Below are 21,082 nucleotides of genomic sequence, written 5' to 3'. Positions count from 1 at the left end.
TGGGGGACTGCTTCTGGGTCAGTACATGTTCTCTGACAGCAGGGATACACTGGCTTGGTCATGCATGAACCGAAACCAGATAAGGAGATCCTTCCTGTAAAGATGGTGAGTGTAAATTTTCCCTGAGGCCAAAGGACCAGGAACAAAATGGTGGAAGGAACGTGGGCTCCCTGGGAAGATGAAGCCATGGGGGGCTTCAAGACCTCTTCTTGTTCTCACTGGTAGGGTTGCTGTGCAAGTAGGCAGCATGCAGACAGAGAAAGCCATGCACATTTAAGGGCCACCCACGTGGCCATAGTTTCCAGTATCATAGCCAGAGTCAGTATGCTTTTCCACTTTGGAATAATTCCTGCATGTGATACAATTTAAGGAAAAACAAGGAGCAAGTAGCCAGGACGAGCCCAATCTCTCTTTCTTATTTGCTGTCAGATTGGATCAGCCCAGAGTCAACAGACTGAATCTTCCTCATTATTGTGTGATAGTAAATGAATGAGCAGCCACCAGAAATTCACTCCCAAACAGTATGATTTCGAAAAAAAGAAATATGTGAGCATCAGAGCCTCTAGTTGCAAGTTATCACCACAAGGCTATAGTTTTTCCCTGGGCCACTCTCTCTCTTTCCCTGGCGGTGTAAAATGTATTCTAGTTGACATTTCAGAGCGGCTGGCAGCTCCATTGTCTTGATTGAATGCCAAACATGAGCTAAAATGCATTAACTGTTTTGTCTGCCTGGTGCCATTTCTGTGGGTGGACATCTTGTGTCATTCTGCTGGAAGAATAACAGGATTAACAGAAAGAGGAGAGCTCCAGACAAAAGCTCAAGTCTCAGAAGGAAAGGAATGGGGTGGATATACCCAGGAGGGAGTCTGTGTGTGCAGATGGTATTCCCTGGTCTGTGTCTGCTCCATGCAATAAAAGGGCACAGTTGGCAAGGGAGAGCAGTTTACATATTCTCAGAAACAACTGTGCTAATTTGAAAAGAGCAACAGGATAACCAAGACAAGGCAATGAAATCCAAGTCAGGCAAAAAGAAAGAAAAAGGTGACAATTCTCAAATCACCTAAGAAAATCGGTGGAGCACACCTACCATGGCTGACTTGGGAGAGATTCTCTATTAGAACATGGCCAGCTACAGACTCAGAGAAGGCAATGGCAACCCACTCCAATACTCTTGCCTGGAAAATCCCATGGACGGAAGAGCCTGGTAGGCTACAGTCCATGGGGTTGCGAAGAGTCGGACACAATTGAATGACTTCACTTTCACTTTTCACTTTCATGCATTGGAGAAGTCAATGGCAACCCACTCCAGTGTTCTTGCCTGGAGAATCCCAGGGATGGGGAGCCTGGTGGGCTGCTGTCTATGGGGTCGCACAGAGTCAGACATGACTGAAGTGACGCAGCAGCAGCAGCTACAGACTGTGCTCCTCATGTTGTAGGTTTCTGAACATTCACTCTATTTATTTTTGGAAACTTAATTGAACAACTGTATGGAGGCAAATTGTACTTTCTGCTCCTTTGGATAACTTTGCATAGTGGAGTGTGTGTGTGTATGTATGTGTGATTTTGCCTTTGATTGGGTTTTTTTTTTAAACCATGGGTTACATTTTCTTTTTTTTTGTTAAATAGAAGAGTTTCTTATATTTTGCAATGAAGCAAAGAGTTGGCAAACAAATTACGGCTAGAGACAAATGACAAATTTTATACTATCTTTCTGATTAAACTATCAACTATTTGGAAAATATAGAATGTTTTTATGATAGATTATCTTTTCATTAACAGGATTAATGCTGTTGTATTATACACTTTGACCTCTGAAAACAGTGTCGATATTTCATTCCCATCCCTTTCCTTTAGTTGTTTCTTGCATCATTACTGAATTCACTCAACCTCTGCCAAGTTTCCCTCTCCCAGACACAGTAGCTATTAGGGATGTGTCCTTCTCTGAGAGAGGTCTGAATATTTACTGGTTCCTGCTGGCCCATTGGCATGGATCCTGGCCAACCAGAAGATAAATGGAGCTGTCCCAGGTCTTGAGCCAACACTGAGCCCTGCCTGGAAGCCGCCCACCAGCCATGGCCGGGGAGCCACACCTGAGTCCCTTTTTTATATTCTCCTTCCTTTTCCCTATCCCCTCTCCAAAGTCACTCCTCTGCAGTGATTTACCAAATGCCTCCAGGTTTTCCCCCCAGCTCATTCTGCTTCCAAATATTTCCTTGTTGCTCAGACACTTTGGAACCTCCTTGCTGTGTTTCATTGTCATTTATCTTTTCCATGAGAAATTTCTTAACCAGAAATTTTGTCTGTCTGTCATCATTTTGAACAGCTGGGAGGCAGTTTCTCTTACCTGTTCTTATGTATCCATCCTTCCCTTCCCCAAAGTTCCCCATCCCCAGTAGGATTCAGGATAAAGCCATGTGCTAACCACTGAGTAAACAAATGACTGAATTTCTCAAAGGTAATTCAGATAATGTTTTTTGTTTTTGTTTTTCCTTTTTTTTTTTTTTTTTAACCTCTGGCTGTTATTTTGATTGATTTTCTTACTCTATTCTCTAATGTCTTATTTCATCAATGATTTTCTCTCTCAACTCTGCCTTCAACTTCTTTCTTCCTTCTGGGTCCTGGCTGTCAATCGATAAACAGGTTTGTCTCTTGCGTTGGAAACAGAATAAAGACAAAACACAGGCAACTCTTCTCTTAACTCTGTGTCCCATTCATTTGTGGAACATGTGTTACTGGACCTCCTATGTGTCAGTACTGCTGCCAGCGCCAGGTGGAGACAGAACAGCTGCTGCTCCCGTGGAGCCGTGAGGGGATGCAGATAATAAACGCACCAACACACGAAGCTCTAGTTGCAGCTCTGTTATTCAAAGTGAGGCCATTAGGTGTCTTTGTCAGAAGACTTTCCCATCAGCCCTTCCTGCAGGCTGACATGCCTTGGTGACAGAGTGTGGGCTGGCTTTCAGTCTCCTGTCCCTTGGGTCTTCATAGGCCTGCACCAAGGTCCTCAACAGTCCTACCACCCCTCCCCTCCTCCCCCTCCCCTCCTCCACCCTTCCCCTCCTCCACCCCCCAGCCTCCTTAGAAGGGTAGGCTGCAACTGCAGCCCTTACTCCTGATCCAGCAGCAACCTGGCCTCAATTCCCACCACATGACCTTCATGCAAAGGTCAATGGTCTTCGGTTCTTAGTCCCATGACCTTGAGCCTTAGACCCTAGGGCTCATTTCTCCATTAGGGGTCACCTTCCTCCTCTCATCCACCCCTGCTTTCTCTAGTTGCTTTTTCTCTGTCTTCTTCCCTTCCTCCCCTCCTTCCTTTCTAGCTTCCATTACCGGCCCTCTGGTGTTTTCATTTCACATTCCCAGGGAGCAGTCTCACCCATTCTCATGGCTTTCACCTCACTTCTCTGCTGATGAATCCCTAGTTGTCTTCAGATCATTGTTCCCATATTTCTAAGTTCTGGCATCATGGGCATGTGGCCAGCATGGGGTCTGGAACTCCACACTTCAGAGGGCCTCATTTGAGATTTAATGCTCTGTGTCACCATATTGAAATTCTTAAAAATTTTATCTTTGAGGTGTGAATCTGTGTTTTGTGAACCTATGAGTCTGCTAGGGCTGCCATAACAAAACACCACAGACTGGATGGCTTAAAGAACAAATTTTGTTCTCATAGTTCTGGAGACTGGGATGCCAAGATCAGGGTGCCTCTGGCTTGGTTTCCTCTGAAGAATGAAAGGAGAAGGTCTGTTCCAGGTCACTTTCCTTGGCTTCCAGAGGTCCATCCCCTTGCTGCCTCTTCCCATGGTGGTCCCTCTGTACATGAGTGCCCCTGGTCTCTCTGTGTGTCTTAATCTCTTCTTATAAAGATACCACTCAGCTACCTGCTCCTTTTGTCTTGAGAGCATACGAAGATGCTGAGAGGGTCAGGGTCCAGCCATCCTTGCCCAGGACTGGCAGCACCACTGCATGTTTTGAGGTGATTTGGCAGGGCTCAGCCTTACACCCCTGCCCAGGTATACAGAGCATCCTGGCTGATGTTGCAATCCCTTGGTAAGTTCCCCTTACCATGGCCTGTGATCTGTGAATTGGACAGCAGGCCATGGTGAGGGGAACTGATTTCCCTCCATCCCAGCCCTTTGAGACTCTAACTAAACATCACAAAACTCTCCTGCACAAAGTTTTTGTACATAGTAATCCATGATTTTATACATGTTCAGGGGATAATTGACTCCATGGAGCTAATGTGTGGACCATCTGTGGTTTGGCTTTGCTTACCTTTTCAACCCCATCTCAGTACCTCCTTCACTATGCTGCAGCCCTCCTGAATTACTGTAGCCCGTCTCTGAATGCACGTTTTCTTGCATGTTTCCATATTTTTGCATGTGCTCTTCACTCTTCCTACCATATGCTTTTCTTTAATATCATTCTATCAAACTATGATGTATCCTCCAAAATTAAAATTACATTTTATCTCAGTGAATCCCTATTGTCATCACCTAAGGTTCAACAAAGCACTCCTGTAGAGCCTCTATGCATCTCTTTTATAAGATTTCTAACACTAAAGTCTGACTGTTTCCTAATCGGTCTGTCCCTTCTACCAGATTAAAAGCAATTTTGAGGGCAATACTATGTTTTAACCACCTGTCATTTTCTCAGCAACTGCTGCAGAGCTGAGTACAGTAAATAGAAACATTTGTTGATCACTCAGTGTATGAATGCACATATGAATACATGACTGAATGAGGAGATGCATAAGTTTGTGGTGAAGGGCATGTACTTTGGAGTCAAACAGCCCTGGGTTTAAATCTCAGCTCTGGCAATGAGCTGAGTTTAAATCTCCTTGGTTTAAATCTCAACTCTAGTCTCATGACCTTGGGGACATTACTCATAAACTTCAGTTTTTCCCACTTCAAAATGGGGCAAATAGAATTGACTTCAAAGTAAATTGTTGTCAGTTTGTATTGACAGACAACAGCTATAGCTACATATAAGTCCTATCACTAAATTTCTGTGAGCTTGAAAGGTGTTATGGAATGAAGTGACAAAATTAAGGGACAGTGGACAGAGAAAGACAAATACTATACAAATACTGTACAACATCACTTATATGTGGAATATAAAAAGTACAACAAACTAGTGAATATATTGAATAACGAAAAAGAAACAACTCACAGGTACAGAGAACTTGTGGTTACCAGGAGGGAAAGGGAAGGGGAAGGGCAATACAGGGATAGGGGATTAAGAGGTAAAATCTACTATATATAATAAGCTACAAGGATATATTATACAACATGGGGGATACAGGCAATGTTTTATAATAACTATAAATGGAGTATAATGTTTAAATATTGTGAATCAGTATACAGTTTACCTGTAACTTACATAATATTGTACATTAACTATATGTCAATTTAAAAAGGGAAAATGAAGCTGTATTCTTCTAGATTTATTAACAAAAAACTCTTTAAATGTCTGCTGGATACAAGGCACTAAGCTGGGACTTGTGGAGAAATTTAATATAAAACAAGCCTATGGAGGAATAGGAGGAGCTGATTTTAGAGTTAAACTCTAAAATGACAGGTGCCATAAAGAGGGATCAGATTTTAGAATAAGAGTTTGTTTGTAGCTGGGGCAGTGAGGAAGGCTTCCTAGAAGAAGTGGCATTTGAGATGGACCTTGAAGAAAAGGAAGAAGATATTGCTGGCACTGGGAGAAGAAAGAAGGGAATAGATGCAGCCACAGGGAGGCATGAACTGTCAGTAACCTCAGATACACAGATGACACCACCCTTATGGCAGAAAGCGAAGAACTAAAGAGCTTCTTGATGAAAGTGAAAGAGGACTGAAAAAGTTGGCTTAAAACTCAATATTCAAAAAACTAAGATCATGGCATCTGGTCCCATCACCTCATGGCAAATTGATAGGGAAACAATGGAAACAGTGAGACTTTTTTTTGGGGGCTCCAAAATCACTGCAGATGGTGATTGCAGCCATAAATTAAAAGACACTGCTCCTTGGAAGAAAAGCTAAGACCAACCTAGACAGCATGTTAAAAAGTAGAGACATTACTTTGCCAACAAAGGTCCATCTAGTCAAAGGTATGGTTTTTCCAATAGTCATGTATGGATGTGAAAGTTGGACTATAAGGAGGGCTGAGCATTGAATAACTGATGCTTTTGAATTGTCTTGTTGGAGAAGACTCTTGAGAGTCCCTTGGACTGCAAGGAGACCAAAGCAGTCAATCCCAAGGGAAATCAATCCTGAATATTCATTGGAAGGACTGCTGCTGAAGCTGAAACTCCAATACTTTGGCCACCTGATGTGAAGAACTGACTCACTGGAAAAGATCCTGATGCTGGGAAAGATTGAAGGCAGGAGGGAAGGGGACAACAGAGGGATGAGATGGTTGGATAGCATCACTGACTCAATGGACAAGAATTTGAGCAAGCTCCAGGAGTTGGTGATGGACAGGGAAGCCTGGCCTACTGCAGCCCATGGGGTCACAAAGAATCAGACATGACTGAGTAACTGAACTGAGCTGATGGGGAGGCAGAGATGCACAGGAGAGAAACAGGAGCTCTGCCGTCCCATTGTTGATATTGCTCCCACTGAATGCTGCAGTTTCAGCCTCCGAAACTGAGGGTTTGTGGCCTTTTCTACACAGTAAGATATGCCCTTGTTTTCAGGAGTCTTTGGCCCTCTGCCCAAAAGACGCCACCCAACTCTGACAGCTAAGGCAGAGACGGGCCTGTTTGCACCATGTCTTCTCAGCAGTAGTCATTCTGAGGCTCCATGCTCTGATTGCATTTGCTGCATCCTGTACCATCATGATGGTGTGATCACTGACCTAGAGCCAGACATCCTGGAATGTGAAGTCAAGTGGGCCTTAGAAAGCATCACTATGAACAAAGCTAGTGGAGGTGATGGAATTCCAGTTGAACTATTCCAAATCCTGAAAGATGATGCTGTGAAAGTGTTGCACTCAATATGCCAGCAAATTTGGAAAACTCAGCAGTGGCCACAGGACTGGAAAAGGTCAGTTTTCATTCCAATCTCAAAGAAAGGCAATGCCAAAGAATGCTCAAAGTACCGCACAATTGCACTCATCTCACACACTAGTAAAGTAATGCTCAAAATTCTCCAAGCCACGCTTCAGCAATATGTGAACCGTGAACTTCCTGATGTTCAAGCTGGTTTTAGAAAAGGCAGAGGAACCAGAGATCAAATTGCCAACATCCGCTGGATCATGGAAAAAGCAAGAGAGTTCCAGAAAAACATCTATTTCTGCTTCATTGACTATGCCAAAGCCTTTGATTGTGTGGATCACAATAAACTGTGGAAAATTCTGAAAGGGATGGGAATACCAGACCACCTGATCTGCCTCTTGAGAAATCTGTATGCAGGTCAGGAAGCAACAGTTCGAACTGGACATGGAACAACAGACTGGTTCCAAATAAGAAAAGGAGTACGTCAAGGCTGTATATTGTCACCCTGTTTATTTAACTTCTATGCAGAGTACATCATGAGAAACGCTGGACTGGAAGACACACAAGCTGGAATCAAGATTGCCAGGAGAAATATCAATAACCTCAGATATGCAGATGATACCACCCTATGGCAGAAAGTGAAGAGGAACTCAAAAGCCTCTTGATGAAAGTGAAAGTGGAGAGTGAAAAAGTTGGCTTAAAGCTCAACATTCAGAAAACAAAGATCATGGCATCTGGTCCCACCACTTCATAGATGGGGAAATAGATGGAAACAGTGTCAGACTTTATTTTTCTGGGCTCCAAAATCACTACAGATGGTGACTGCAGCCATGAAATTAAAAGACACTTACTCCTTGGAAGGAAAGTTATGACCAACCTAGATAGCATATTCAAAAGCAGAGACATTACTTTGCCAACAAAGTCCATCTAGTCAAGGCTATGGTTTTTCCTGTGGTCATGTATGGATGTGAGAGTTGGACTGTGAAGAAGGCTGAGCGCCAAAGAATTGATGCTTTTGAACTGTGGTGTTGGAGAAGACTCTTGAGAGTCCCTTGGACTGCAAGGAGATCCAACCAGTCCATTCTGAAGGAGATCAGCCCTGGGGTTTCTCTGGAAGGAATGATGCTAAAGCTGAAACTCCAGTACTTCGGCCACCTCATGTGAAGAGTTGACTCATTGGAAAAGACTCTGATGCTGGGAGGGATTGGGGGCAGGAGGAGAAGGGGAAGAAAGAGGATGAGATGGCTGGATGGCATCACTGACTTGATGGATGTGAGTCTGAGTGAACTCCGGGAGTTGGTGATGGACAGGGAGGCCTGGCGTGCTGTGATTCATGGGGTCGCAAAGAGTCGGACATGACTGAGCGACTGATCTGATCTGATCTGATCTGTACCATCAACAGGGCGGTACCAGCTCTTCTGCGTGGGTGATGGATTGCTTCCCGGTGACCAGGAATGTGTAACCAATGTGGAGAATTATGGAAGGACTAGTGCATCTCATCACAGATGGTCATATTATGCCATTTAGAATTAAACTGCCTATGGCCAATATAGGAATATAGCTGGAAGGATGGTTTGCAAAACATTTCATTTTACATGGAGTGATGAAACTAGCTTTAAAAAAAAAAAAAAAATTAACTGTCATTTCCAGGAATCCTTTTCTGGCACCAAGAGATGGAGTTAATCAGAGTCACAAACCTGCCTGCCTTCTGCTCTCGCTGCATTTACCCCACTGCAATACAGCGCTGGTTCCACTTGGCTTCCAGGGCGCCAGGCCCCCTGAGCTTGAAGGCAAGCCCTACCAGGAGGTCATCTCCAATCCCCTGCTTTAATACTGCATCCCTCATCATCAACATTCTCTGTCCTTTTCCTGAGTTCTTTCTTCTCTACAACACTTGTCGCAATCCAATCCAGGACACGTTCTTATTTGTTCTGTTGATTGCCTGTCTGTTCCCTAGAATACAGGCCCCAGGGGGCTGCTTTCCATTGCCCGATCAGTGACCGTCAGGGAATAAGGGCTCAATAAGTATTTACTGTAAGGCAGGAGCGAATTAGGTCTCTAACTTGAAACCACTCCTGTTTCACTCCCATCTTTGGGAGGCCCTGTCTGGTAGACCCAATGCCGAAAGGCATGAGGAGATCAGTTTCAGGTATTAAAGTAGCTCACGATGGAGAGTCCCAGTGTAACTGAACCTGAACCCAGTACTGAGGATTTTTCCCAACCCCCTCCTAGACTGCCTCAATCCTCGCACAGTTCGCGGGCTCTGGTTACCTAAAGTTGGCCAAACGGGCGCACTGCCGAGCCCCGGAAGGGCTAACAATGCGTTCGGGTCCTTTTCCCTTCCTCGCGACAGGCTGTCATCCAGAAGGTGCGTGAGTGCCACCCCCCAACTCAGGGCACAGAGCGTTCGGCAGAGCTAGCTCCCCCAGCGGGGCGCCCTTGAACTCGGTGGGGGTGGAGGGGACGGCCCCACGCCGCCTCGCCGCAGGTCGGGAGCGCGCGTCCCCGCCGCACCGCAGCGCCGGGAGCGCCCGGCCGGCCAGACAGCTGAAGGCGGCGGCCGCGCTCACGCACCTCGCAGGAGCTGGTAACCGCGGGCGGCACGAGAATCTGGAACCTTGAGGCTCTGGCTCCCACGGACGGTCGGGCTTGCTGAGGTTGCAAGGGGGTGGTTTGAGTGGAAGGGAGTGGGGAGGAGAGATCTGCTGCTCGAGGGTGCCCGGGGCAAGAGTGCGGACGCGTGGAGTGGACCCAAGTACAGAGCCTTCCTGGAAGCGGGTTGCTGTGAGTGTCCTGCCGGAGGGCGTCCGAAAAAGCAAGGAGCGCGGCGCCCGGGGCTGGGGTGGGTTTCGTCCTTTCGCTTGCACTCAATGATAGGTCATACCTTCTCCCGCCGAGGGGCAGAACTTTCGTTGTCCTGGCGGGCCAGCCCCGATGTCTCCAGCAACCGAGAGAGCCCCCAACCCGGGCGCGGGAGACCGGCCTGTCCCGGCGGAACGTGCTGCCCGCGGCTCCCGGGTGCGCGCCCCTGGCGGTGGGCTGGGCTCCTGGAATAACGCGGGTTTGACTGTTGTTAATTCATTTTGCTTGTGCCCAGGCGCCTGCCTGCAGGTCATTCTACTGTTTAGAGGGAAATACCGCGTTCGATTTTTTCCCCTTTTTCATCGTTTCTGTGTAATTAATTGAGGAAGACTGAGAGCCGCCTCATTAGAAACTTGTTCGGAGGCTTTGTGGTTTCCGCCGCGGTTTAGATGACACGGGTAATCGCAGATGATACTCCGGATTTCATCTAACAAAATCGAAGCCTGTGATGGTGTTCTAAAAGCAAAGGGAGCTTGGGGAAAGTCTCCCTGCTACTCCAGGGAGGAGAAGGGAACTCCCACGTATAAACTAATTCTGATAAAATCCCAAAGGTAAACGGTAATATTTCCAGTTTACAAGTGAAGAAAATTAGGTTGAGATATTAAATAAGTTTTCCCAGCCAGATCCCCCAGTTAACAGTGGGGAGGCGAGGTCTGGAATCTAGGACTGTGATGCAGTGGGGGCGCATCACCTAAAACGCAGGCAAGAAAGGCCAAGGCTACAAGGATAAGGTCCAGAGTGCAGGAGAGGTAGCCAGGTGCTGGGGTGCCCAACAACAAACAGTTGTGTTCTTGTCAGGAAGATTACCCAGTGTTTATGAAAGATGAGGTGATATTAACAGGTGACAGGGAAGGCAGTGTTGCGCCCAGTCTGTTTCCTTCCTTTCAATAAAGGAAGGGCAGCCCAAACCCCTTAAGAGGATCCGGAAACCCTGAAACTGAGCTGAGGTTCAAGTAGCAGGCATCCTAGCTCACAGTCCCTCGGAGCAGGCTTGAGAGATGGTAGCCGAGCCTGTAGACTTCAAAAGAAGGAAACATTGAATCCTGGCAACCCTCCAGAACAAATTCTTAGAGAAGCTAGCTCAAGAGCACCTGGGAAAGGATTTGCAAAATCAGTGTATGCCAAATGAACTTTTTTCTCTCTTCTGGCAACCTAGTGGGGCTGCAGGTTGGGGCACGCCATATCTACTGTTTTTCAGCTGTGGGTTGTGACTCATCAGTGGAATGCTATCAGTGTAGTGAGTTACACCAGCCTTTTTAAGACATGAAATTCAATAGAAGGGATGAGACAGGATCAGAGTGCACTGTATGTACAAGGGCAAGTATTGGGTTATGAATTGTGTGTGCGTGTGTGTGTGTGGTTTATCCCACTGCCTCTGCATGGGTGTGCATACCTAACCCTGGCTGCGCTATTGTTCCTTCCAGACTAATTTCCTCTGCTCATCATGGGGTCACCTTTTACTTTGCAAATACTATCATCAGCATCTTCTGGAAAATGTAGCCTTCCTCCTGCCTCTTTCTCTAGGCTCCCAGGTGTTGAGGTATTTTACCAATCAGAATTCCTCTCCAAATCCTTTATTTTGATCTTCTAATGTTGTGGGTCTGATGACAGCTTGGCTGTGTGCTTCCTACTGCACAGCTTCCTTTGGTCCTCACAGCTAGGTGGCTGTAGTTGTTCATATTTCACAGCTAGGAACCTATGAATAACTCAGTCACTGCCTCCCACCCCCGTCATAGATGTGTGTCCCACCTTTACAGAGGCATCCTCTCCCTAAGGATAAGGTGTGGGAGGAGTGGACACACAGCAGGGCTCCATCTCTATACCTCCCTGGTGTCACTCATCATGAAACAGATATAGAGGGGACATTTTTCTGTAGGATTCTCTATAAGACTCATTTCCAGGCAAGAGATATAATGTTGAGCTCACAGTATGGTTGAAGGTCTTCTTCTGCATTTGGGATCAAAGAATCAATGAAAAAAGGAAAGGATGGGGTGGCTCCGCTAAGCTGCAGTTCATGTGAGAGAAGTAACCTGAGGGTCTCAGTGGCCCACCAGGCCAACATGAACCCGTGTGAAGTAGCTACCCAATAGCAAACATGGGTTGCAGTGATGAGAATAGGCTTTAAAAAGAAAACAAACAAAGCAAATAGATATTTGCAGGGAGCTGATTATGTGCCAGGTAGAGTTGTAAGTGTTTCGCAGTTGTTTTCTCAATCTTGTCGCACCCTCATGAAGTAGAGAATATAATTATCACTGTTGACTTTAAAGATATTCACAACCTAAAAGTTGAGAGTTACGTTTAATTTGGTGGAAATTTTTAGAACTTAAGTCTGGGAGGCAGCAAGCATCTCAAGTAACCCTGAGAGAACTGCTCTGAGGAGGTGGCGTGGAGGGCAGGTTATATAAAAGTTTTGCAACAAAGAGCAGGTAGTCAGAATATCAAAAGATGATTGTTAATTAAAGAAAATTAATACCCCAAGTTAGGAATTTAGCGCTTTTCTATGTATGGGAAGATGCAAGAGTCTGGGATCACTAAAATCATTACTTTGATATGCACCTCAGCTGTCTGGGACCAGTATCCTGCATTTTTACATCCTGATTTTCCTCAGGGCTCACCGTAGGAAGTGGCTGCTGGCTGCTGGATGGCAGGACTTTTCTTTCCTGACTCTCCTCAGGCTCCCCAGCTCACCATCTGTGGTGGCTGCAATTGCTGATGACTGTGGCATCCTTGTTTTCTGATATGGCAGGAAATACTCCATTTCTCATCACCATTCCCATTTAATAGATATCGAGACTAAGGCACAGAAGGATTAAGAAATTGGTCCAAGATCATATAGGCAGCAAGTATAGAGATGGGATTACAGCCTGGGCCTTTACACTACCATCTACCAACCAGTGACATTCAAGTCAGAGGAGCTGGGGACCCCTCTAATCAGCGTCACATCTTGGGTGGCTCCTTTATAGAAGACAGAGACCAACTTCAGAGGATCCCGAGGAAGGTGATGGGATGATGAGGGTCTGAGTACCAGGCCATATGAGGAATAGGGAATATTTTTTTTTTCACCTGGCAAAAAAGCAGCCTTGGCCAGTTCTGAGGACATTCCTCAGATATCTGAGGAAGAGAAAGTAGGTTTGCTTCCAGAAGTAGATCAAGCCAGTGCTGGGGGATCTTTCAGGACTGGGGAGGGGATTGCCCACTGGGTAAACGGGTGTCAGATTTCATTACTCAATGCCCTTTCTAATGCTCAAATTTTATTAGATCGATACCCTGGTGGCTTCAATCCCTGGATCAGAAAGTGGGTTGCCATTTCTTCCTGGATCTTCCCCTGAAGAAAGGAATGGCAACCCACTTCAGTATTCTTGCCTGGAGAATTCCATGGACAGAGGAGCCTGGCAGGGCTATAGTCCATGGAGTCATAAAGAGTCAGACACGACTGAGTGATGCACACACACACACATATAAGAGAAAAATTGACTTTCAGTAACTGAAAATGAACACACTCTCCTAGACATCTATGTGTGCCTACAAAAATAAAATAGGGAACCAAATTAAAGTTCTGAACAAGACATACATTCAAATTATGTGCAATTTCAAAGGAAAGGGCAAGACCAAGAAGTAGAAATTCCAGTGTAGATATTTGAGAACTTTTCAAGATTCCCAAACCTCATTGGCCACTTGCAGAACAGAAGTTCTTTGAGAGCAGAGGCTTTGTTAAAAAGATTTCTTCAAAGAGATATACTGGTACTGCCTTCATCCCAAACATAATGTGAGGGGCTGTCATGGGAACACAAGTCTAGCTGTACATGCATTTAGGGTTCAGTGGTGGCCTAGGCTGCAAGATCACCTGCCTTCCCCGAATTTGTCAGGGCAAAAGATGCCCAAGGATTTCCTGAAGACCTGCCGGCCTTGTGGGGAGATGATTGGCCTGGGTCCACTCCAAGATCAGCCCAAGTGTGAGGGCAACCCCAGCAGCTAGTGTTTCCAGGAATCTAGAGGCTAAGATAGGAGTAAGCCATCAGTAGAACGAAAATGAGTACATGTAAGCACCCATGTATAGAGTGTAGGATATGACAGCCATGAGAAAGAATGAAATAGGATTTTCAGGAGCATAGCTAAAACTATGGATGATCAAACTAAGTAAAGAAAGTCAGAACCAGGAATATGGCAAGAAATATTCTTTTTCCAGAAAGGAAACCAGAAATATGGCAGGAAATACTCTATTTGTCCAGAAAGAAAAATATCATATTACTTATAGATGGAATCTAAAAGTAGTGAATTAATTGAGAAAACATAAATGGACTCAGGGACTTAAAAATCAAACTTATAGTTACTAAAGAAGAAAGAAGGGCACAAGGGGTACATTAGGAGGTTGGAATTAACAAATACGAGTTATTACATATAAAATAGTCAATAACAACCTGTGTATACTAGGGGAGGTCTATCAACACTATGTAATAACCCATATGGGAAAAGAATCAAAAGATGAACAGATAGATGTGTATGTATAACTGAGAAAGTTTCTGTACATGTACAACACACACAACATTATATGTCAGTGTTAGGACAGTAAACAATAAAAGGTTAATTTAATGAAAAAGAAGGGAATGAGACATAAGCTTTTGGAAAGTGATCATTGGAAAGTGATCTTTAGAAAGTGTAACTTTCCTGCTGCTCTGTCTTAAACCATTGCTTTAGTTTAAATTTCCTTTTCTGTGGGACAGAGATGGAAATACCTGCTCCCACTCCTTTCTTGCTTATTAAAAGATTGATTCAGCTCCAGGCTGTAAGGAACGGTGTGGGCTGCTTGGAGAAAGATTTTGGGGGTTCATTCTGGCACATTTCACTGTAATTTACAACCCCCAGACAGGACTTCCACAGCCTCTCCACTTGCTTTGATCTTGGAGGGATGAAAAGCTAGCCAGCTGTTGGGCATACAGAAAGAGAAAAGACGTCAGCCATCCCCAGGTTGCTGCAGGAGTCCAGCATGCAACAGGCCTAGCTGGCATAGGCAGGAGATTTATTGTTATAACCAGGTTGGAGTTTCTTTTGTCTCCAGGCAGCACACTTTAATTCTTGGGAGACTTTGAAGTGGTTGCTTGAGTAGAAAAGTCCCCAGGATTCTGCTCAAGTGTTAGTCTGAGGGTGGGAAGGATGAATGCACTGAATGCTATTTTAAGGAGCAGTGGAAAAGAAAAATGAAATTAACATTTCATCAGGTCCTATAAATTGTCCCAGCTCAGAGTGTGTGTTACATACGCTTCAGTGGAAATAGTAAAGAGTAGCAGTCTATACTTGATGTGTACTTAAGACCAAGACTTTGAGAGGAGCCTTTAGAAAAGAAAAAGGAAATGTTTACTTGCAAGAGAATTCAAGGGAGCCAGGCTTCAGAAGATTGGTTCATCAAATAAAACCACAATAAAAACTTGAAGGAAAATGCCCCCAGATAGTTTCCGGGATTCTCAAATGCACATAGTCTGTTGTTTATGGTTGAAAACAGCTTTCTCACACGATGGTCATATTCTCCAAAGTCATGATTTATCTTCAGACATTCCCATGGTAAGCAATCAGGGTAAAAAAATTTTTAGGGAGTCCAGGTTTACAGGACATTTTCAAAGTTTTATGATTTTGGAGACCAAACTTCTAGACAGGATGGTCATGTTATTTTTGGCTTATTTCAGGGTACAAAGTGATTTTTTTTAAACTGGAGTATATGAAGTGCTTGGTCCCATTGGAAAGAAAGGCAGGTATACATTTTTGCTTCCTCTCTTTGCCAGGGTGTGTCTTCAATCCATCATGTTGTTGCTAAGATGTGAAGTATAAAATAAAAGTTGAGAATCTTTGAGCTGCTAAAGGTGGATGTTTCTGTCTCAGTTTAATTGTTGCTCATGTCCATGTTACCAAGAGCTATGTAATTTCCCCCCGACTAGAGAACATTGGTAAATTTCATAACCCTTCAAGTTAAAATAACTTATAAGCTTCAAATGATTATTTTCCCTAAAGGTGCATTTGTTTTCCTCTGCCAAAACAACCATTAAAGGCAAAGACAGGGCAGCTAGGGGAGCTGCGTCTTTAAATACTGGTTCTGAATTCCCCTGGTTGATCAAGGAAAAAAACTAGGAGATAAGTGATGGTAATAGTTATAAACATAATCTGTCTTTCTACCAACCTTTGTGTAGATTTCCCCAGAAAATATAATTCTATCTTCTGTGAAAAACAAAGCAAAAACCAACAACAAAAAACCCACAGAAATTTAAGATGCAGATCTGAAAATCTGGAAGCTACTAGAAACTATATCTTGTAAACCTATGTACATTGCTACCTATGCTTCTTTAAAATTTGCACTAAATTACCACCATAGGCAAGGAGAGTTAACTCATTTTTCTGGGAGTCTGAAGTGGAGCCCAAGGTTGCCGGAAGCAAGTTGATGTTCACATTGAGCTTTCATTTGCTATTTGTAGTTATTTTGCAACATGTTTAATATTAAAATGTCCTCTAAATTTTCTCCTAAAATTGATGCTCCGGAAGGTTGAACCAGGTGGGACACAAGACTCTGGGGCTTTTTGGCACCATTGGACCTAGGAGAGAGTAAATCACTAGAAAGTTTAGCTTTGTTGGTGCTCTGTCTCCAGGTCTTAAACCATTGCTTTAGTTTAAATTTCCTTTTCTGTGGAACAGAGATGGAAATACCTGGTCCCACTCCTTTCTTGCTTATCAAAAGATTGATTCAGCTCCAGGCTGTAAGGAACAGGGTGCACTGCCTGGAGACAGATTCCATCAGCAATAAATACAAAGTCAGTTTGTTTGCCAGATCATCCTCCAAGTGATTTAAGACACAGCCAATCTCATGCTCCTTAGTCGTCTTGTGCCAAGTGTTTCAAAAACTCCATTAGTTAAAATGGAAAGGGTGGTTGTCTTCCTATCATCATTAAAATGGTAATTCACCTGGCCATGATGCTTTCTAATAGCATCTATATAAATCAGTATGACTGTTTGGTGAGAGGCACTAACAGAATCTGGTTTATACTCTTGTTATTAAAATGAGAGCTTCAAGTAATCCATGTGATGGGATTTGAAAGAAGGGAGAGAGTCCTCAAGGACTGAGAAGCTTGGACAGAATTCCCTGGAGGAAATGATGACTGATTTCTACCCTCAAAGGCAAATGGGAAGCTGGAGAGCAGGAGATGGCAGTCCAGGCTGGCAGGTGGGACAGAGTGGGCAAAACCTCAGAAGACCATCTCTGAGGGTCCCCTCACCCCAGGCTCCTCTGTCATAATGAGTCCTTCTAATTCTTCAAAGTTTGTTTGTTTGTTTAATGTGGACCATTTTTAAAGTCTTAGTTGAATTTGTTGCAATATAGCTTCTGTTTTGCGTTTTGGTTTTTTGGCTGGAAGGCATGTGGTTTCTTAGCTCCCTGACCAGGGATCTAACCTGTACCCCCTGCAATGAAAGGCAAAGTCCCAGACACTGGACCACCAGGGAAGTCCTGATGAGTCCTTCCTTTCTTAATGACTGTGTTGTACCTGTTATCTGTTTCATCAGGCTGCTGTGATGTTTCTTAACGTGTGTGTATATGTGTGTGTGTGTATGTGTGTTTGTTTGAGAGAGTGAAATTCAACAGAGGAGAGCATGGTTCTAAACTCAAGCCTGAATTCACTGAATTCCTTGTGGGTACAGGCCTTGACTTTTCAACCGCCGCTAAATCATTCAACATCAAACTCAGTGTTTAGAATTTGTTTATTGAGCTGAACTGACTCATACTAATTTTAACATGTTCATGTTCTTTCTCCTTGAGGGGCATGTTAATAATAATGTTATCAAGGTATTGGTTGACATTGTCATATACTGGAATAGGTTTTCTTTCCAAAAATGTATGTTATTTAGTGCCAGTAAGAGTGATTGGTATTTAAAAAAAAAAAGAGTGATTGGTATAAAGTAAGTTATTTTCCCATCACTTCATGGGAAATAGATGGGGAAACAGTGGAAACAGGGAAATAGATGGGGAAACAATGGAAACAGTGTCAGACTTTATTTTTTTTGGTTCCAACATCACTGCAGATGATGACTGCAGCCATGAAATTAAAAGACGCTTGCTCCTTGGAAGGAAAGTTATGACCAACCTAGATAGCATATTCAAAAGCAGAGATATTACTTTGCCAACAAAGGTCCATCTAGTCATGGCTATGGTTTTTCCAGTGGTCATGTATGGATGTGAGAGTTGGATTGTGAAGAAAGCTGAGCACCAAAGAATTGATGCTTTTGAACTGTGGTGTTGGAGAAGACTCTTGAGAGTCCCTTGGACTGCAAGGAGATCCAACCAGTCCATTCTGAAGGAGATCGGCCCTGGGATTTCTTTGGAAGGAATAATGCTAAAGCTGAAACTCCAGTACTTTGGCCACCTCATGCGAAGAGTTGACTCATTGGAAAAGACTCTGATGCTGGGAGGGATTGAGGGCAGGAGGAGAAGGGGACGACAGAGGATGAGATGGCTGGATGGCATCACTGACTCGATGGACATGAGTCTGGGTGAACTCTGGGAGTTGGTGATGGACAGGGAGGCCTGGCGTGCAGGGATTCATGGGGTCGCAAAGAGTCGGACACGACTAAGCAACTGAACTGAACTGAACTGAAGTTATTTTTAAGGGCCTTTCTAGGACAGTTTGTCTAATTAATTCATCAAAGAAAACATCAGTTTTAAAAAATTAATTTCAGCACCTTTATCCTTGGTTTTTTTTTTTAATTAATTTAATTGGAGGATAATTTCTTTACAGTATTATGGTGGGTTTTGCCATACATTGACTTGAGTCACCCATGGGTACACATGTGTCTCCCCATCCGGAATCCCCTTCCCACCTCCCTCCCCACCCCATCCCACTGAGTTGTCCCAGAGCACCAGCTTTGAGTGCCCTACTACATGCATTGAACTTCAGCAGCCATATTCTTATTATAGGACTGCTGTAACAAAATACCTGAACCTGAGTGGCTCTAACAACAGAAATTAACTTCCCACAACGCTCTGACCAGAAGTCCAAGATCAAGGTGTCAGTGGAGTTGGTTTCCTCCGAGGACCACAAGGGAAGGATCTGTTCCAGGCCTCTCTGGCTTATAGATGACCATCCTTTTGCTTCCTCTTCACGTGGTGGGCTCTGCATACACCAGTGCTCCTGGCGTCTCTCCTTGTGTCCTGATCGCTGCTTCTTATAAGGACACCAGTCAGATTGCATTAGGGCCCACCCTAACAGCAGTTGAACTTAAGTACCTCTTTAAAGACTGTTTTCAAATACAGTCATTTCCAAAGGTACAGGGAGGGACTTCGCTGGTGGTCCTGTGGTGAGGACTTTGCCTTCAAATGCAAAGAGTGCAAGTTCGCTTTGTGGTCAGAGAGGTAAGATCCCACATGCCTCTGGGCCAAAAACTTAAAACAAGAGCAATAGTGTAACAAATTCAATAAAGACTTTTAAAATAGTCCACATTAAAAAAAAAAAAAATCCTAAAAAAAAAAAAAAACCCACACAAAGGTATTGGAAGTTAGGATTTCAACATATGAATTTGGGGGGACAGAACTCTAATAGCATCTTATTCATGCTGCACTACACACACACAACACACACACATCATTTAGTGTGTGATGCAAGTGGAAAGCAGCTAGGTATTTTATTATGTTCTAGATCGGGAAGGAAATTTCACTACGTCTCTCTCAGTCATTTTCCTTTGCTCTCAGAGAGAGTGAATATGTAAGCCATTCCGGTAGCTATCACGTGAGTGCAGTGGACAGAGGCAAGACCTGAAAGGAAATGTCTGTTTGCTGTAAAAATACTGGTGCCAGGCTGCCAGCTCTCTTTCCTTGCAGAGAACTATTTTTATTGTGAGATTATATCTCTCCTCCTTGAAGGGTGCTTAAAATAACTTTTTGTCTATGAAGGGATCATTGTTAATGATAGTTGTTTTGTTTTGTTTTTTTACACATTTCCTTACTTGGCAAAAAAAAATATATATATATACTGGCATCCCTGTTTTCCAGGTCCATGAAATACAGCTGGTCTCCCGGAAACATTTCCCAGAGACTAGAGCCAATTTTATGAGATTGAGGCACTTCCTTTTGGTACTGGGGAAGCAACTGGCTTTACATATAATCCATGAGAAGGCCCTGGAAGCTTTGGAAGGATAACTGGTAGTGGATTTTATCCTGAAATGTGGCAAGCTAGAGTGACAAGGGACCCTGGGAGGCGAAACTTACAGAGTTTGGGGAACGGAGCTAGTCTGTTTGCTGGACTAGTCGGAGTGGGAGGACCACAGCTCGCACAGCATTAATATCCTGCCAGCTTCTCCCTGGCGTAAGGAAGTGTGATTCCTCACAGCCTGGACAGAGTGAGTATTCCTTTCATGTGCTAAGGAAGTGCCATATAGGCTCTTGAACTGAGCAAAGCTGGATCCTAGAAGGTGGGCTGTGGAGGAAGGACCCACACGGGGAGGGCACCTGGGTGCCCACCACCATCTTCTGTCGCCTGGGATTGTCTTTTACTCTGGGGAACCTCTCAGTTTCTGTCCCCCATCTTAGGACATTGGTCAGAAAGTGTTGATTTTTGTTATATTTTTCTTATTTAAAACATTTTAGAATGTTTTTGGGTGAAATATACATAACATAAAATGTACCATTTTAAAATTACAACTCAGTGGCATTAGGCACATTTGGCAGTGTTGTGCAAGCTGTCAACAAGTTTTCCATCTTCCCAAACAGAAATTCCATACTCATTAAATCAACCTGTTTGCCACCCTCTTTGGCACCAGGGACCAGTTTTGTGGAAGACAATTTGTCTGTGGACCAGGGAGGGAGGGGGATGGTTTCAGGATGACTCAAGTACATTTCATTTATTGTGCACTTTACTTCCATTATTATTGCATTGGCTCCACCTCAGACCATCAGTCATTAGATCCTGGAGGTTGGGGACCCCTGTGTTAATCCGTAGTTCTCCATTCTCCACTTCTCCTTGCATTTGGCAACCAACATTCTTTTGTCTGTATGAATTGGAGTGCTCTGGATATACCATGTAAGTGGAATCGTTCAATATTTGTTCTTATGTGTCTGGTTTATTTCACTTAGCATGCTGTTTTGAAGGTTTATCCATGCTGTTGCATATGACAGAATTTCCTTCTTTTCTGAAGCTGAATAATATTCCACTGTATGCACGTACTATATTTTGTTTATTCATTTATCCATCGGTGTACATGTGGACTGCT

The 21,082-nt window shown here is 44.0% G+C and overlaps 1 protein-coding gene across 1 annotated transcript in view; it reads left to right on the top strand.

Annotated features, from left to right (window-relative positions):
- The first annotated feature begins 9,678 nt into the window (after positions 1 to 9,678).
- The window catches only part of MRAP2 (melanocortin 2 receptor accessory protein 2), a 63,058-nt gene continuing 51,654 nt past the window's right edge, over positions 9,679 to 21,082 (top strand). Inside the window, 1 exon segment of the mRNA XM_070377141.1 lies at positions 9,679 to 9,769. The gene's annotated coding sequence lies outside the window, so the exon portion shown is untranslated.

Source organism: Bos mutus, chromosome 9 (genome assembly GCF_027580195.1).
Source record: "Bos mutus isolate GX-2022 chromosome 9, NWIPB_WYAK_1.1, whole genome shotgun sequence".
Classification (NCBI taxonomy): domain Eukaryota; kingdom Metazoa; phylum Chordata; class Mammalia; order Artiodactyla; family Bovidae; genus Bos; species Bos mutus.
The sequence above is the reverse complement of the archived record's forward strand: the minus strand, read 5'-3'. Positions and strand labels throughout refer to the sequence as shown.